This window comes from Ahaetulla prasina, chromosome 1, assembly GCF_028640845.1.
Source record: "Ahaetulla prasina isolate Xishuangbanna chromosome 1, ASM2864084v1, whole genome shotgun sequence".
Classification (NCBI taxonomy): domain Eukaryota; kingdom Metazoa; phylum Chordata; class Lepidosauria; order Squamata; family Colubridae; genus Ahaetulla; species Ahaetulla prasina.
Window position 1 is genome coordinate 90,966,337 of NC_080539.1, and position 14,255 is coordinate 90,980,591.

The window sequence follows — 14,255 nt, forward strand, 5'->3', positions numbered from 1 at the left end:
CTAGGCAGGGGGTTGGACTAGAAGGCCTCCAAGGTCCCTTCCAACTCTGTTGTTATGTTATGTTATGTTATGTTATGTTAAAGTTGTTATATTCATTATTGAGCCTTCCTCTTCCCACAGTCTGGATTTTGTATAGGAGCAAACAGTTGTATTTAAATTGTAGGCACAATGGAACACACTACATGGACACCAACACAGCAAAGAGTACTGTGGGAACAAAGTGTTAAAGTTGTACTCTCTTGCTAGCGTTTGGCTTGGGAACATGCAATATCTAGACACCTGTTAGTAAGTGAGAAAGAAAAAGTGCAAAATAAGACTTTATATTAAGCCTAACAGATTAATTATTTTAGCGGCCTAATAGAATGAAGATTGTGTCAGTGGTGAGGAGGGAACTACCAAGTTCTAAACTACTATTTCTTTTATAACGGTCCTATGCCTTAAGTATGGTGTTGGCAAATATAAACAATAAAGTAGAACATGAGAATTGAACTAAAATCTTGGATAGAAGTGTTCATTCTGTATGAAAATGGTTGTCCCTTGGATTGTTAAGAGGAAAACTTAGTAAAAAGTGCTGAAAATTACATTGACTAAAATGGTGCCTAGAATTTCTAAAACTATGGGCCTTGACCTTGGACCTTGTCCAGGGGTGAAATGTAAAATTTGTTACTACCGGTTCTGTGGGGGGATAATGTGACTGGGTGGGTGTGGCCAACTTTTTTTTTTTTTGTTTAAAGCATTTTTTCTACAACCTCTTCAGCCGAGAGATTCTTCTTCATAAAAAAAATGCTTTTAAAAGGCTGTTATGATCAGGCAACTCAGCTGGGATTGCCAGAGGAAAAAAAAGCTTTTAAAGGGTTTTGACGATCCCAGCTGAGTTGTCTGCTCACCAGAACCTTTTAAAAACATTTTTTCTACAACCTCTCCAGCCGAAGAGCTTGTAGAAAACATGCTTTTAAAAGGTTCTGGCGATCAGGCAACTCAGCTGGGATCTCCAGAGGAGCCTTTTAAAAGCTTTTTTTTTATAACCTCTTCGGCCAAAGATGTTGTAGAAAAAATGCTTTAAAAGGGTTCTGACGATCCCAGCTGAGCCACATGATGATCAGAGGCTTTTTTTAACTTTTAAAAACATTTTTCTGGCCGAAGAAAAAATGCTTCTAAAAGTAAAAAAAAAACACCCTCTGATAATCATGTGGCTCAGCTGGGGTGGCGGGGAGGGGGGCAGGGATTTTTGCTACCGGCTCTCCAAACCACCCACCGCCGTTGCTACCGGATCTGGCGATCTGGTCCGAACTGGGAGCATTTCACCCCTGGCATTGTCCTAGTTGCCCTTAAAGCAGACTCAAAGACTTGGCTTTGCCCAGAGGCACTGTAATTAATTATTTATTTATTTATTTATTATTTATTTTATTTGATTTTTATACCGCCCTTCTCCCGAAGGACTCAGGGCGGTGTACAGGCATAATAAAAAACCGGCAATACAATATACAAATTTAAAATACGATTTAAAAAACTTATTTAAATTAGCCCAATGATTAAAATTTACCCTACTAAAACCCCATTTAAAATTAATAAATTTAAGATTAAAATCCCAATTTAAGCCAGCCCCGCGCGGATAAAAAGGTGAGTCTTGAGTTCGCGACGAAATGTCCGAAGGTCAGGTATTTGGCGTAAACCCGGGGGAAGCTCGTTCCAGAGTGTGGGAGCCCCCACAGAGAAGGCCCTTCCCCTGGGGGCCGCCAGCCGACATTGTTTGGCGGACGGCACCCTGAGAAGTCCCTCTCTGTGGGAGCGTACGGGTCGGTGGGAGGCGTATGGTAACAGCAGGCGGTCCCGTAAGTACCCAGGTCCTAAGCCATGGAGCGCTTTAAAGGTCATAACCAACACCTTAAAGTGCACCCGGAAGGCCACAGGCAGCCAGTGCAGTCTGCGCAGGAGCGGTGTTACATGGGAGCTACGTGTAGCTCCCTCTATCACCCGCGCAGCTGCATTCTGGACTAACTGAAGCCTCCGAGCGCACTTCAGGGGGAGCCCCATGTAGAGAGCATTACAGTAATCCAAGCGAGAGGTAACGAGCGCATGAGTGACTGTGCATAAGGCATCCCGATCAAGGAAGGGGCGCAACTGCCGAACCAGGCGAACCTGGTGGAAGGCCCTCCTGGAGACGGCCGTCAAATGGTCTTCAAACGACAGCCGATCATCCAGAAGGACACCCAAGTTGCGCACCCTATCCTTTGGGGCCAGTAACTCGCCTCCAACAGCCAGCCGCGGCTGCAGCTGACTGAATCGGGGTGCCGGCATCCACAGCCACTCCGTCTTGGAGGGATTAAGCTTGAGCCTGTTTCTCCCCATCCAGACCCGTACAGCCTCCAAACACCGGGACAGCACTTCAACAACTTCATTGGGGTGGTCCGGGGTGGAAAAGTACAGCTGGGTGTCGTCAGCGTACTGCTGGTATCTCACCCCGAAACCACTGATGATCTCACCCAGCGGCTTCATGTAGATGTTGAACAGCAGGGGCGAGAGAATCGACCCCTGAGGGACCCCACAAGTGAGGCCCCTCGCGGTCGACCTCTGCCCCCCTGTCAACACCGTCTGCGACCGGTCGGAGAGATAGGAGGAGAACCACCGATATACGGTGCCTCCCACTCCCAATCCCTCCAACCGGCGCAGCAGGATACCATGATCGATGGTATCGGACGCCGCTGAGAGGTCTAATAGGACCAGGGCAGAGGAATATCCCTTGTCCCTGGCCCTCCAGAGATCATCCACCAATGCGACCAAAGCTGTCTCCGTGCTGTATCCGGGTCGGAAGCCGGACTGGAACGGGTCTAGATAGACATCTTCATCCAGGTGTTGGGGCAGCTGTCGCGCCACGGCACTCTCTACAACCTTCGCAACAAAGCGAAGGTTGGAGACTGGACGATAATTAGCCAAAATAGCTGGGTCCAAAGAGGGCTTCTTAAGGAGGGGTCTCACCACCGCCTCTTTCAAGGCGGCAGGGAAAACCCCATCCAACAAAGAAGCGTTGATAATCCTCTGGAGCCAGCCTCGTGTCACCGCCTGAGTGGCCAGTACCAGCCAGGAAGGGCACGGGTCCAGTAAACAGTAAAATTGTGTCTATTCCTCACCTTTACCCCGATGTCTTGATGAATCTTATTCATTGTTCCTAATTTATTGTTATGTTTTTAATCCTTTCCCAGCTGAGCAAAGTCAATAACACAAATGCACAAAAACAATGTAAGAAACACGTAGAACGTTAGAGCCTTACATTATTTTTATATTTGATTTTTAGGTTTTATATTTATATATGATTTATATTATTTTTAAAATAATGAATTGCTATTTTTTTCTCTTGCCAAACCCTCAAAAATGAACATATGAACGGGATGTAACTTTAATTGTACTTATTATGAGGAAATTTCCACATGATAAGAATTTTGAGAATACACATGATACTGTCTACATAAAAAGGAAGTAGGGTGAATTGTATCTGTGGCGTATAGATCAGAAAAATGCATGAACTCATACAACACTAAGGCTAATAGAATAATAATGTTAATAGAGAGAGGTATGAAAAGAGGAAGCGTGCTTAATGTGTTTCTGTTCATATGCCATTATTCATGCACATGGCTTTATTCTATCTCTTATATAAGATTCAAGGTCAAGGTATGTCAGTAGCATACAGGTAACTGCATTGAACTGCATGCTACTTCTTCATTGTGAATGGAAGAAGATTAATAACTAAGTAAGCATAATGTTTTACTTAATATATGACTTTTCTAATTCCACATAAAGAGATCCGCATGATATATTAATACAAATGTCAAAACTAATATTGGTTGCTAGAGTATTGAATGCCTATAGAATGTTGATGGTGTAAGTTGGCTTCCAAAGAAGATAACAAGTCATATTATTCTGGCATATTAGGAAAAAAAATCTACTTTCTACTCAAAGCATCATTTTTTTTTTTACTTTGGCTTCATCTCAGCATTTTTGGATGAGAAATCAGTTTCATTAAATCAACTTTAAACATATACCAGCAAATATTTGACATGCACAGTATAAGGTTATCAGTTTATTCCTCACTAAATCCATTGGTTACGCAACTGCCAGAAGTGTATTTTATTTTGGTGTAGTCTAAACACGGAGTCTACTGGGAGTAAAATGCAAATAGTTATGCAAAGTTCTATGAAAGATCATAATGCATGAAGTACAATTTAGGAATGCAATAAGATTGCAAATAAATAGACTGGGAAATCACTTGTCACTTTTCATTATTTTATTAATATTAGTCTGAGAAGCTGTAAAAATATGATATTGATATAATAAAACGGATACTCAATCAGCAATGCCAATTTCTTTTTAAAAGTTGAATGTTATCTTACCAGTTCTGATACCTGGGATTAATGAAAAATGAACAATTAGAAACCAGAATATTGAAACCATATCAACTGCTTAAGAGAAGTACAATATACTTTTTAGATAGGCAAGTGAATTCAGATATTTCTGAATTCAAGGATTTCAGATATTTTCCTAGCAAACCTGATTGTGAAAATGTCCATCTAATATAATATGGAAACCTTTTCTTAATTCCAGTTTATTTTATACACTTTTGGGCACAGCTAATACCTTTATATTGCTTAATGTCTATGGAGCTTCTCAGTCATCCAGGTCATGGTTATCTCAAAAGTGCTTTTTCAAAAGGCAACTGGATTTTGGTTTGGGTTTGGCTAATGTAGAGAAAAGAAGGACTAGGGGGGACATGATAGCAGCATTCTAGTATTTGAAATGCTGCCACAAAGAGGATGGGGTCAATTTATTTTCCAAAGCACCCAAGGGCAGGACAAGAAACAATGGTTGGAAACTAATCAAGGAGAGAAGCAACCTGGAATTAAGGAGAAACTTCCTAACAATGAGGACAATTAGCCAGTGGAACAGCTTGCCTTTGGAAATCGTAAGTGCTTCATCACTTGGTTTTTTAAAGAAAAGACTGGACAGCTACTTATTTTAAATAGTATAGGGTTTCCTGCTTGAGTAGTGGCCAGACTAGACGACTTCCAAGGCCCCTTCCAGCTCTATTCTGATTGATATTCTGATTGATACTGGTTTTTTTCCCTTGAAGATGTTTAACTTCTCATCCAAGAAGCTTCTTCAGGTTTATATTTCTTGATATGTCTCACAAAATACAATATTTAATGTTCCATTGTATTGGAGATTCCCTGACATTGCAATCTAATTTTGTTTTGCTGTACTATAAATTAACATTTTTAGGCTGAGATCTTAATTGATATTCAAATCTTGAATGTTCTCATGTTTTTCTTTAAACGATAGGCCCCATGATTTCTACCAGTTTGAAAAACCAACCATAGGGAAAGTGACTATTTGAAGATCATAATCTCAGGTTAGGCTGATTGAGTTCCCTACCTTTAGTTTAAACACTACTAAGCAATTCCCAAAATATGTTTTCTAAACAGATTTTGAAAAATCTCATGTAAAAAAATAATACAAAATGTCCTCAGATAGTATTTCCTCACTTTCTCCTTCTGCTTCTTTGGATAATTGCCAATGGATGTAATTCTTGTCAGATGGCTGGATTAAAAAAAAAAGGCCAGTGAAATATAACAGTTTCTTGTATTGTGTACGAGAATGTGTATTGACAAATTCACTTTCTTTTGTTTCAAACTGTTCAAAAACATTGCTGTCTACAAAACCGTTTGGGTCAAATTCAAAATTTGTCAGCAAAGGCTGGGGGAGGAATGTAAGCAGTTGGAAGTAATTTGGATCAGCAATTGGATTTGAAAAAGACATTAATCATAAGTGTCAGAAATCAGCTGTTAATTTCAGGCTGGAGAAACATAATCACAAATACATTCAAAGGGTATTTTTCATAAGATGCCAATATTAAATCACACATCCTTTTTTCAGAGATGTGTGCGGTGTGTTTAGGATATACAACACGGCAAATAGCATCCTTGAATATGTCCTGTTACCAAAATGATGTCAAACGCTCTATTGAGCCCCAGGCCACTTACCACAGCTCCTTATATAACCAGAGCATCCGTGTTCCTCTTTCCTTGTGTTTCCACACTCTCTCACACTCTCTCACACTCTCTAGATTGCCATCAGTAGTGGAATTCAATTTTTTTTACTACCTGTCCTGTGGGCATGGTTTGGTGGGCATGGCAGGGGAAGGATACTGCAAAATCCCCATTCCCATACCGTTAATCCAATAATGAAAAAAATGTATTAATATAATGATTTTTTTTTTCATCCATCATTTGCTATGGGTACCTTGATTTACCTAGGGATGTTAAATAATCAAATTCGATTAGTGGACTCCAAGGAAGGTAGTATTGTAAACCAAAGATTTCAAAACCAAAGAGTTCAAAACTTAGCTATTTTAAATTGGATTTATTATTTCAGTTTCAAGGCCAGCCAATTCCATAGTGACTCTGGGTAGCTTACAGATAAAAATAAACCAAAGTATGTATGTATGATGATGATCGTCCACTGTGTTTGAAGAGGACCTTGACACCTAACAGGTTGTGGGCTGTCCACAGTGTGTCTGCAGGTGACTGGTAAGGCTTATACGGGCATGGAATGTTTTGCCACATGCCAGGCAGACATGTATGGGCACCATTGTGGCAGCATTCGCAGCTCTGATTTTGAGGAGTGCTCCCTTCTCTTGTGCTGTGGTGGTTCTTCTGTCTTCAAATGTCTGGCAGCCTTGTATGCACCATGTCGATCGATCTTGTACCAGGGTCTCCCAGTAGGTGGTGTCGATATCCAGGGATTTAAAGGAGGCTTTCAATGTGTCTTTGTATTGCTTCCTTTGTCCCCCATGCAATTGCTTTCCTTGAGACAGCTCACCATAGAGGAGCTGTTTAGGGATGCAATGGTCTGACATCCTTGCAACATGACCTGCCCAGCATGTCTGGGCTTTCATTAGCAGGGTTTGAACTGATGGCAGGCCTGCTCTGGAGAGGACTTCTGTGTCTGATATGTTGTCCTGCCACCAGATCCTCAGAAGTCTGCGGAGGCAGGTCATATGGAAGTGGTTCAATTGCCTAGTGTGCCTCCTGTATACAGTCTAAGTCTAACTGGCATACACCATGGTAGTTAGCACTACTGCACATTAGACTTCAAGCTTTGTAGCAAGGCTTATTCCATGGCTGTCCCACACGTTGGTCAGTAGACTGCCATATGCAGAGCTTGCCTTGGAGATTCTGCAGTTGACCTCAATGTCAATTGTCATTGCTCAGGAGAGAGTGCTGCCAAAGTATGTAAATTGTCCCTTCACTGTGATGGTGGGCTCTTAGTGTTGGGCTTTCGGAGCTCTCTGGGGGAAATCATTTCTCAGGGTAGAGCCATCACTGAGAAGGCATTCTTCCTAGAACCCATAAGATGATTGTCACTATCAGGGTCTACATAGGCTGGGATGGGATAAAAACTTCAAGATGGCTGTTATCTCTGTATGATGGAAGACTTGCTGTTCCACAAGTTGACCAGTGGTCTAGGTGAAATTTTTGAAGACCAGATATAACTTGATTACAATTACAGCTGTCATCTTATTTATCTTTGGAAGCACCATTTTGAGGAAGACTACTTAAGGCAATTTAAACAGTGAAAACAGTTATCCAAAGTTTAACAAACTTTAAGGAAGTTTAAGACTGGAAACATGGAGATTCAACGCTATGGTGGGTAACTTGAAAAGAGATGGAACATTAAGATTCTGACATAGTTAGCTGCAGCAAATTCATTCCAAGTCAGTGGCTTCACGTTTTCATGGTCTTGTGCTTTATAGCAACCAAAGAAAGATGACATAACCAGAATTGGCAGTAATCTTTCTATAAATGGAATGTACATCAGGTTATAAAAAAATCTAGCCGTGTACCTCCTGTTGCCTTTTGTTGTATTTAATCCCACCAAGATTTTTCAAAGGCCAATCCTGTATATGATTATGCATGAGACACATATGGTTCCATAATGTTAGCATGTATTTGCCAAGTGAATCCTGATTAACATCAATAATTACATTTTCCTGTAGGAAGGGAAAACACATGGACAATAACTTTTGAAACGGCTCATTTCCTTGGGTGTACGTGCATGCCCACACATTTAGCGCCATGCCTTTAATCTAAAAGTTGGACCTTAATGTTTTAATCAACAGTTGCCATATCTGCACATTTTAACAGCATGCCAATGCTATAAACTGTTAATGGAAAACTCCACGAAAGCCTAGAGTGCTTGATTGAACAGGGAAGACAAGGTTGTAAGGTTGATACTGCTGCAATTTGAGTGATTGCCGGCGCTGTGCCTTAATTACGATTTTTTTGTATTAATACTACTTCAGAGTTGATGTTGTGTTTGAGGCAGATTTATTTTCACCTCTTTTAGCCCCTGCAAACAAAGGGAGATAATCTTAATCAAGGCTGTTTGTGAGAAATTAGTCCTGACGATTCGAGGGGAACAGGGACTGCTATTGTTAGATTAGGAGTTGTGTTGCTAGTGAGGCACAATACGTTCATATTCTTTTAATTTATTCTGATTGCCTCTTGTTCTCATGGCTGGTGATATTGCTCTCTACAGAAACCCAATAATGTGTCTACAGAAGTTTAAGATTGCTATCAGCCAATCTGCATAAAGCAACAGACAGGTTGATGCAAATGGCCATTTATTTCCTTCTGGAAGATCTGGGGGCACCTCCTGTGGCGCATTGAGCAAATTTGCTTCAGGAAAGACAACTGGTAAATTAGTCTGCATCTTTGCATGGGCTTGCTTGTTAGCAGGCACCCTCTAGCACTATTCGAGGCATACTTTATTCCCGCCCCCCCTTATGTTAAGTTTAGTGCTTATGATGGCTTTGTGATAGTATTCATGAAAGAGATTAATAGTATTGAAGCTTGGCAGTGGTTAGAATGCAGTTTTGCAGGCTAACTCTGCCCATTGCCAGAAGTTCAATCCTTACAAGCTCAAGGTTGACTCATCCTTCCATCCTTCCGAGGTTGGTAAAATGAGAACCCAGATTGTTGGGAACTATATGCTGATTCTGATATGCTGGTTAGAGAGTGCTGTAAAGGTCTATGGAACAGTATATAAGTCTAGGTGCTACTGCTATTGCTAGATGGAGTGGGGTTTTGTGCATGTTTTTATGAAGCATAGTATGTAGAAAGTATTGCACAATTCCTGCTGTTTCTAGCAGTATGCATATGGCTTTCAGACTGCTTTCCTGCCCTAATTTTGCAGTCACTATCAGTATCCAGTAATGCCAGAAGTATCCAGTAATGCCATAAAACATGGCATTACAACAGGAGAGCTGCTGTCGCAAAGAATAAATTCATCAAGTTATATGTGCATCATCGCATTTACTACTTAATTGTGTTTAACCTGAAGTCAGCCTCTCTGTGTTAGAACTGCAGTCTAATTTAAGAGAACGGATTTATTTTTCTTTAGTTGCACAGTGGAGGTTATGGTCCTCACCACCATCACCCCAAAAAATGGAACAAAACCAGGACGATTAGTCATGTCAACAATTAAAATCACAAACGATGTTATATATTTAAAATGATTGCATTTTAGTCACTTTAATAATTTAACCCAAATCTTTGGTAAACTACTTGTGGCCTTGAAAGAGTAGTTATACAACTCTGGATACCTTTTGCATGATAATTGCCATTAGTATTTTTGCAATCAGATTATGGTTCTCAAAAGCAAAAGGGATGTGTGCAAACTCAAGAACGTTTATTTAAAGATAGAATTTTCTTCACATTTTGCTCAATTTCTAACAACCGTATGGAAATGGTTTCCCCTTTCCTTCTCACAAGATTTTTTCCCCAACTTTTCAGCCTATAACCGGAGTTTTTTCCAGTTGGTCTCCCATCCCAGACCAGCCAGTGTGAAAAGCTTCTTAGCTTTTCAAAGTTACCTAAGGATGTGGAAGTGCTGCAATTACTAGTAGCATGGAATGTTTTTCCTTTCCAGATCAAAAAAGGATATTTGGGAAGTGATTTTAAATTTCTTCAAATAACTTTGAAAGAGTCGTGGTGGGGCAGTGGTTAGTTTAGTTTAGTTTAGTTTATTGTCATTGCACATGGTACAATGAAATTAAATGCTGCCTTCAGTGTACACTATAATGGCTCAAGGTAGACTCAGCCTTTCATCCTTCCGAATTCAGTAAAATGAGGACCCAAGTTGTTGGCGGCAATATGCTGACTTTTAGAGTGGGCTGTAAACCGTGGTGGGATTCAGCCGGTTCACACCAGTTCGGAAAAACCGAAGGCCACTTTCCCTCCTCCTTCCTTTGTGCCAGCTGCTCCGTTGCCTGTTTCTTCATTGTAGCGCAGCGCAGTTTGATTGGGGTGTGTGTGTTAATTTAATAACCGGTTCGCCCAGGGTCAGGTTGGCCATTGCAGGAGGCTTAACCTGCATGTGTAGCATAGCTGGAGGATGTGGATGGGCCATGCCTCCCACATCAGCCAATCTGACCCTGTGCGAACTGGTTGTTAAATTATTTGAATTCCACCACTGGCTGTAAAGCACTATGTAGCGGTATATAAGTCTAAGTGCTATTGCTATATAACAGAAATTATTAAGGTAAAGGCAGTTTTTATGGCTCTCGAGTAAAACATACAGCTCCTTCTTTCAACCTCTGGCAATCGTAAATGTTGTTTATGTTCTGAGCTGGAGGTAAATTAATTACAGTAACTCTGAACTGGCTTATGGGAGCTTACCATTCAAATATTTAATGCCATCATGTTTTAAATTAGTCCAGTAAATTGAAAAATCTGTAACTTGTCAACTTTTCCCTTTCATTCTGTATTTAATGTTGAAAGATTGCCTTTTTATTAAGGAAGTAAATTAACATTTGGGTAGCTTGACAACTTTCAATCTACACAAGTGTGATCCCTGCATATTTCTGCTGTGCTAAATTAAATAGGGCCAACTTTCAGTATTTTTGGATGACTTTGAACAAGTAAGGTCTTTAAAGCAGTGCTTCTCAACCTCAGCAACTTTAGATTTCCATTCCCAAAATTCTCCAGCCAGCAAGAAAATGAGTCCAGTTATTGGTCAGGATGACTTGTGCAAGTTAACCAAAATTTCCTGCCAAATTATTTTCTCTTCCCTCTAAAATTCCTTTTAAAGGTTCTAAGTTTCCATTCTTTCCAGGGTTATATCTAGTTGACTAGATGTGTTTATTCATACTTTACTTTCTTCTACTATAGGTTACTTTAGTACTCTTATTAAAGAAGTCAGTTTCTCTGGTACAAAGAGCTATTGCAGTGTTTAAAACCAGAGTTTTAAACTTGGTTTAAAGTTAAGCATGAAAGAGGTGCTGATTTTATTGCAGATGCAGGTTGAAATTGTTATTATTTAGCTTATGATGAGAACTTGACGGAAGAAAAATATGCATATATATATACACAATTCACGTAACTATAAGTAAAACTTTTGTGAGGGTATGATCTTATAACTGGATGTCCAATTCAGCTATCCAGGTGATCGCCTCTGGCACTGCTTCAGGCAGATCTTCTAGGAAACCAGAGAACGGACAGCATGGGGAATCTTGCACAATATGTTTAATAGTTTGCATATCAGCACAATTGCAACAAGGGGAATCTTTTCATCCTCACTGATAGAGGGCAGAGACACTTCTTCCAGTATCACACCTACCGTATTTTTTGGAGGATAAAACACACTTCCCCTCCCCCTCAAAAGAGGGTGGAAATATTGTGCATCTTATACATCAAATACAGCCTCTTTGGCTTCCCGAAACCCCGCCCTGCGCATCCCGTTTTTACGAAAAACAGGCACAGAAGGTTTGGGAGGCCTGCAGAGTGCTCCTGGTGGCCGGGGAGTGTAAAAATGTTTTTTCCCAATGTTTTCCTCTTCAAAATCTTAGTGTGTCTTATAGTCCAAAAAATGCAGTAATTCTGTTTGATTTCAAATAGACAAAGCGAGGCAGGGCAAAATCAGTTGGTTTGGTAGAAGGCACACCAATTGGTTGGGCCACAAGAAGGTCCTTAACCATAGCCAAATGCAAGTTGAAACGGTGAACTGGTGCATAAACCTTTTCTTTCCTTCATTTTCCCCCCCCCCTTCATAAATTATGTGCCATCAAGTCATTTTCAACTCCTTGCAACCACATAGATGGAACATTGATTCTCCATGATAAAGTGTCCCTAAGCTTGTAATTGTAAATCTGATTGGTAAAGATGGTTTACTTGTTTTTTGTTTTTGTTTTCTGCAGCACTGAAATTAATACTAAATCGGTGCTTATCAACAAAGCAGTCATGCTGTTGCAGAACCTCTGTCACTGAAAAAAACTGTTCTAGTCAGTACAATATTTTTATGAGTGAGACTTTCCTTTGGTTAAAGCTTCACTTCAGCCTAGGAGTGATTTCTCTACAACCAATAAGTGCTAATTAATCTGTGATCAAAAGAGCAGACTAGTTTGGCACTTTGGGCAGTCTGTTTGTTATCAGTAGGAGGAACAAAGCCACGACTGCTAAGAGAATCATGAAGAAAAATACAAAACAGCTCTAACACATATTGTTGCCTTTGTTATCTTGAATATTTGAAGGATCATCTCTTTCTCATATGAAATTGCTTATTTCTCAAGCTATCTTCTCTAACACTTTTGGAATATAGAAGAATACAGCGCCTCAAAATCTAAACAGCTATGCTATATAAAGATCTGTGAATATTTTCCTCCTGCTCCCTTCAGGAATCGGGATTTTTTTTCCAAGTGCCAAATGAGTGTCTTAATTGATGTAGAAACTACCCATTTTTACAGATTAACAGAGTTGGAAGGGACCTTGTAGGTCCGTGATGGTGAACCTATGGCTCGCGTGCCAAAGGTGGCACGCAGTGCTCTCTCTGATGGCACGCAAGCCATCGCCCCAGTTCAGCTCTGCTGCGCATACACATGCACCTCCCGCTGGCCAGCTGGTCTTCGGGTCTCTGCCGCGCAAGCACGGGGGGCATGCGGGAGGACGCGCATGCATGCGTGGGGCGGGGCGCATCTGCAGGGGTTGCACGCACATTACATTTTGGGGATTCAGGTGTGTGCACTTTGGACACTCAGTCTGGAAAAGGTTAGTCATCACTGTTGTAGGTCATCTAATCCAACCCCCTGCCCAAGCAGCAGACCCTACACCATTTCTGACAAATGGCCGTCCAACCTCTTCTTGAAAGTCTCAAGTGATGAAGTTCCCACAACTTCCGAAGGCAAGCTGTTTCACTGGTTGATTGTTCTCACTGTCAGAAAATTTCTCCTTATTTCCAGGTTGAACCTCTCCTTGTTCAGTTTCTATCCATTATTCCTTGTCTGGCCTACAGGTGCATTTCACTAACTAAAAATATCAACTCTATCAGGCTCATGTTGGTTCTGTCCTGCTCACCTCTGGAGTACAAGGGAACTGAAAGTAAGAGAAATTGTTTGTTCCTGTCTTGGGGTATTCCCCTCTTATGTTATTCATGATAGGTTGAAAATGTTAGGCAGATCTGCCTTCAGCTCTTTAAAAAGATGCCCCAAAAAGATGCTTAATGCTTCTTCACACATTTTACCTACGGGAGCAAGGTGTGTGAGTTTTCTCCTGTAAACGGTTCCTATATGGATGGATTGTTGTTTCAGTTATCTAATCCCACATATTTTGCATGCTGCTTGGGATTTGATGATATATAATATTTTTTTTGTTACAAACATAGAATATAAATTTGAGTCACAGCCATAGAATGGGCACTTTACTGGTAAGGGGTGAAGTGACACACCTTAGTTTTATAATAAAGACGCACAACTGTTTGCTTTTATCATTTAAATATTTTCCCACAGGAGTGGCAGTTCCCATGTGTTTTTAAGATAATGGAAAGAATTCCTTATGGATTTAGCAGCAAAGTTTATGGCTTACCTTTCACTGGCAATCTGAATAGCTGCTGCTGTTCCCTGCCTCTCCCATCCCCAGCTCTGTGTTTATTATTGCAAGTCTATAATAAGACAATAGGGAGAAAAATCAGGTTAGCTTCCTCTTTATTATACATTTGGCAGCTGGTGTAGACTATATTGTTCCATTACCTTTTTAATGTTCTTAAATGATGTTTTCAGATTTTATTGTGATGAATATTCTGGCTTTTCTTGTTAAGCTATTCTTGTGATTGTGTTTGTTTGATTTCTGTGTATTGTGTGTTTTATGCTACTGCTGCTTTTATCTGATTTCTGTATATTGCTTCAATCACCCAGTGGAAAGAGAAGCAATTTA

The 14,255-nt window shown here is 40.5% G+C and overlaps 1 protein-coding gene across 1 annotated transcript in view; it reads left to right on the forward strand.

Moving 5' to 3' along the window:
- Positions 1 to 14,255, forward strand: part of PRKN (parkin RBR E3 ubiquitin protein ligase) — an 821,278-nt gene that overhangs the window by 289,727 nt on the left and 517,296 nt on the right. The gene's annotated exons all lie outside the window — the stretch shown is intronic.